At 36.4% G+C, this 5,031-nt stretch overlaps 1 pseudogene; it reads left to right on the forward strand.

The window, feature by feature from the left end:
- Positions 1–721: 721 nt before the first annotated feature.
- Positions 722–3,075, forward strand: LOC110012723 (subtilisin-like protease pseudogene; annotated as a pseudogene).
- Positions 3,076–5,031: the final 1,956 nt, after the last annotated feature.

The following is a 5,031-nucleotide window of genomic DNA, read 5'->3' on the forward strand; positions in this document are numbered from 1 at the left end:
GGCTATGAAGTGATGAGTTGAACAAATATGAATTATTTTAAAAATGGAATCAAATATCGAGAACTAAAATAAATTTTATCTTAGTACATATAGTAGTATGTTTATAATTCAATATTATCAATATAGCAAGTTACAAATTTTTGATGTGTTTGTTTATATAATGAAGCTATACTTTAAGAAAACAAAAAATCTTTACTTTTATTATTTCCTTAAAGAGAACGTCTCTCTGAAAAAATCGTTGTGGGCCAGAGCATGACTATATTTTATCAGAAATTTTGTATTTGATTTACTACAATCTTGCTTTAAATATAGGTATCTGTATATATAGTATGTGATCAATCAAATGTAATTCTTCTTAAAATCAATATTCCGAAATGATTAAGGACATTAAGCTACAACGTACATGTCCGTATTAGACCATAACCACAGAAATTTTCCTAATCCAGAAATAATTACATAATATTTTAATTAAGGAAAAAATACATTGGTTACATTCCGAAATTGAATGGAATTTATGATGTTTATTTTATAACCGTCCGAGAATTGAGATAAATTTTATGAGCCAAATATCCCCATCTAATGTATTTCCTTCTACAGTCGTCCAATTACATTAACGTCTAGTTATGGAAATAAAATTTGAAAATCTTATCAGGCCTGGCGCCATATATAAACCATCCCACCTGTTTCAGTTCACCATCAAAATATTTTTCGATCGATCAACAAGTTGTAAAGAAATTTAGCCACATTCCCAGCAATGAATTTCACTTTCTTTCTGGTTCTTATTTGCCTTCTCAATTTTCATCAGTTCCTGACAGCTGAAAATCTTGATTCCCCGCAGAACACCTTGCAGACATACATTGTCCATGTTGAGTTGCAATCAGATGATACTGAGAGCTGGTACAATTCATTTTTGCCAACGGATGTAGCGGCCAGGAACGATAAGCCACAAATATTGTATCGTTATCGCAACGTGTTCTCTGGTTTTGCTGCAAAGTTATCAGTGGATGACGTGAAGACAATGCAACAGAAGGCTGGTTTCATCTCTGCACGTCCCGAACAAATTTTTCCCTTGCATACGACGCATTCTCCCAACTTCTTGGGATTGAACCAGAACTTGGGATTCTGGAATGCTTCAAATTATGGGAAGGGTGTTATTATTGGAGTACTAGACACCGGAATTTTACCCGACCACCCATCATTCAATGACGAAGGCCTGCTGCCCCCTCCTGCTAAATGGAAGGGGGAGTGTCAGTTCAGTTCCAGGGCCTGTAACAACAAGCTGATTGGAGCTAGATACTTCAGAAGCGGTAGTGGATCCCCATTGGATGAGGATGGTCACGGCACGCATACGGCTAGTACAGCTGCCGGAAATTTTGCTGGACGTGCCAATATATTTGGCAATGCTAATGGCACGGCTGCTGGGATCGCACCTCATGCTCATTTGGCAATTTACAAAGTATGTACCCCCCAAGGTTGTACGGAGAGTGATATAATTGCTGCCATGGATGCTGCCATTGAGGATGGCGTGGATGTACTTTCTTTGTCCCTCGGTGGTCCATCGCTCCCATTCTACATTGATAATATTGCACTCGGCGCTTATAGAGCGACGGAGAAGGGAATATTTGTCAGCTGCTCAGCTGGAAACAACGGTCCAGTTAATCAGTCTCTATCGAATGAGGCCCCGTGGATCCTGACAGTTGGGGCTAGTACCATAGACAGGAAAATAAGCGCGATTGTGGTGCTTGGAAACAATGAGGAATTAGACGGTGAATCAGCTTTTCAGCCTAAGGATTTCTCTCCGACAAAAGACTTCGAGCTGGCTCTTCCTGGAGGGAGTAGCAGCGAATTTACCACATCGTTCTGCAGCGAGGATGAATTCACTGCTGATGTTAGAGGAAAGATAGTGCTATGTGAAATAGGCGGATCAGTTCGGAGGACTGCGAAAGGAGCAGCAGTAAAAAATGCTGGTGGCGCCGCCATGATTCTATTGAACCAAGAACCACAAGGGTACACCACACAGGCGGAAGCCCATGTTCTCCCTGCAGCACAGATCAGTTATGCAGATGCCCTCAAAATCAAAGCCTATCTAAATTCAGCTTCCAGGCCCACTGCCAGAATCTTGTATAAAGGAACTGTAATAGGCGATGATCGTGCTCCAGTTGTTGCTGGATTTTCCTCCAGGGGACCTAGTTCTGTGACCCCTGGAATTCTCAAGCCTGATATTATTGGCCCTGGTGTTAACATCCTTGCAGCTTGGCCTGTCTCTGTCGACAATCAGACCAGGTCAAAGTCAACATATAACATGATCTCAGGAACCTCAATGTCATGCCCTCATCTCAGTGGCGTCGCAGCATTACTTAAAAGTGCGCATCCTGATTGGTCACCGGCTGCCATTAAGTCCGCTATTATGACAACTGCATATCAAGCAAACCTTGGGGGAAACCCAATTCAGGATGAAAGGTTTCTTCCAGCGGATATCTTCGCCACTGGTTCAGGCCATGTCAATCCATCACGAGCTAACGATCCTGGCCTAATTTATGATATCCAACCTAATGACTATATACCATACTTGTGCGGCTTGAATTACACGAACCAACAAGTTAGCCTCATCGTTCAACAGAGGGTGGATTGCTCGAGAGTGTCTAGCATTCCTCAGTCCCAGCTAAACTATCCCGCTTTTTCCATTGTACTTGGATCAACTCCTCAGACTTATACAAGAACTGTGACTAACGTTGGTGAGCCTAAATCGTTGTACAACGTGCAGATCGTTTCTCCTGCCGGTGTTGTTGTGAAAGTTGAACCTGCTAAACTTAGTTTCTCCCGTCTGGGCCAGAAATTGAGCTACAGAGTGACGTTCACCCGATCGGCTGCACGGTTGAAGAGCGTTGTTGCTCAAGGATCTATAAATTGGAACTCTGGCGCCAAGCATTCTGTCAGGAGCCCAATAGCAGTTATATTTGGACAATAATGTGGAATTTGGGCAGTGACTATTTTCGTCTCAAGAACTAGGGATTTATTTTACTCTAGTTATGTGGTTGTCATTTGTAATTTCTGAACTGGTATTTGAAGTTGGTAACTTGGTATTATGATCATTGTGTTAGTTCCTACATTGAACATTTGTCATTATTAATCTTAATTGTTTTGGACTTTGGAGTTTGGCATTATAATATGTTTTTCGATTTGAAAATATGTCCAGACACTTTGGCTGTAGTTTGCAGTAAGAATCCCATTACGTCTTACCTAAAATAAACAAAATATGTACAGCCCAGCTCTAAAATTCGTGATTTCGATATTGTTTTTCAAGAGTTTGAAAAAAGATAAGTAATATCCTAATTCATAACATGTTGATACGGGTTTAAATGACAAGATTCAAATAAGAAATGACAATAACTATAAATGACAAGATTCACCATTAACTAGTTCATAACATGTTGATACGGGTTTAAATGTACGGATCAAATAAGAATCAAATTAAAATAAATTAGCTTGAATATGGTCGGGTTCGATACAAGAGATGTATATAATTTTCTTATAGGACTTTGTAATTGACATGGAATATTGTCATCTAGTTTTTAGAAATCATGCCCGTGGTTACGATATGGATTAACTTTTTTTTTTTTTAAATCAAAATATTGTACCAATGTAACTGAAGCAATAGAGGTATTTATAGTTTGATGAACCGACTAATTGAACTTGAATCGAACAATTCGATTTGGTATTGAATTTTTAGTTTTGTAGAAATTTGGTATTTGACTTCATTTCAATTTTTAGTTTTTATTTATTAGGAAAATAATATATTTAGTCCCACAAGTTAGGTTCATGTCAGTTTTGATCTCATTCATTATAGGATTAGCTATTTTTGTCTATCTTACAAAAATTAGCACTTTTGGTTCTCATACACTTTTTTATTTACAATTTAATGGTGTAGGTCGCATGTCTAGTACGTTGTTGTTAAATATTTTTTGTTAGAAAAAAAATTGGGGCTTTTTTCAATAGTAGCATATGAGTGTTTCATTTGGCTTACTTGATTCACTTGTAGAAGACATGATTTTTTGTGTTGCTTCTACGTGACTTCAACTTATAGAAATATGAGAAGAATAGGATTCGATTTTTGTGAGAAAAGAGAGAAATTGTTATATTTTTTGCCCTAATTTTCTTTAAATTTATTTTTCTCCCTCAAATGTAGTTATATTTTTTCCCCCAAAAATGGTTCCAAGTTGTAAATGAAACCAATTTTCTCTTCAGCCAAAAATATTTAAGGATCACATATTAGGCACGTATGCTACACCTTTAATTTATAGACAAAAAAGTGGAGGAAGATTAAAAAAATGCTAATTTTTGTAAATTACGACGCTAAAAATACTAATCTTATAATAAATAAGATCAAAAATTAAATGGGCCTAAGTTATGAGAAAAAAAAATGTTATTTCTCCTGATTTATTATAACACACCGAATACAACATATAACACACTTTTTTATTTAATATTTTCGTACATATTTTTGTATCATTCAATCAATTTGATAGTTCAGGTCAGATTTACAATTATAGTAGATTTTGTTTTTAAATGTGTTAATTTTTAGGGATGATTAAACTCTCTTCTCCTGATGTTTGATGTACGTAATTACACGTAAAATCTTCTATAGTTTGGAAAATTACTTTTAACATCTTTAAGATTTGCATCCGTCTAACAAATAAGTCCCTCCATTAGTCGAAATTCACCAAATTTCCTGATACTAATAAAAAAAATAAAAAAAAATCTATATTAACCCCGATTGACTCTAATTGACTTATTGCAGGTCAAATAAATCTTTTTATGATCAAATTATCCCCCATACTTCACGTATTAATGCATGTGAGGAAGTATAGTTTCACCATCATAAGGGTAGTTTAGTCCAAAATAAAATATTTGACCTGCAATAAGTCAGTAATCTGCCAATTAATGGTAAATATCAATTTTTCATTCAGTTTTTTTATTAATATCAGCAAATTCAGTGAATTTTGACTAACAAAGGGACTTATTTATTAGACG

Source organism: Sesamum indicum, linkage group LG1, assembly GCF_026168435.1.
Source record: "Sesamum indicum cultivar Baizhima isolate 11 linkage group LG1, ASM2616843v1, whole genome shotgun sequence".
Classification (NCBI taxonomy): domain Eukaryota; kingdom Viridiplantae; phylum Streptophyta; class Magnoliopsida; order Lamiales; family Pedaliaceae; genus Sesamum; species Sesamum indicum.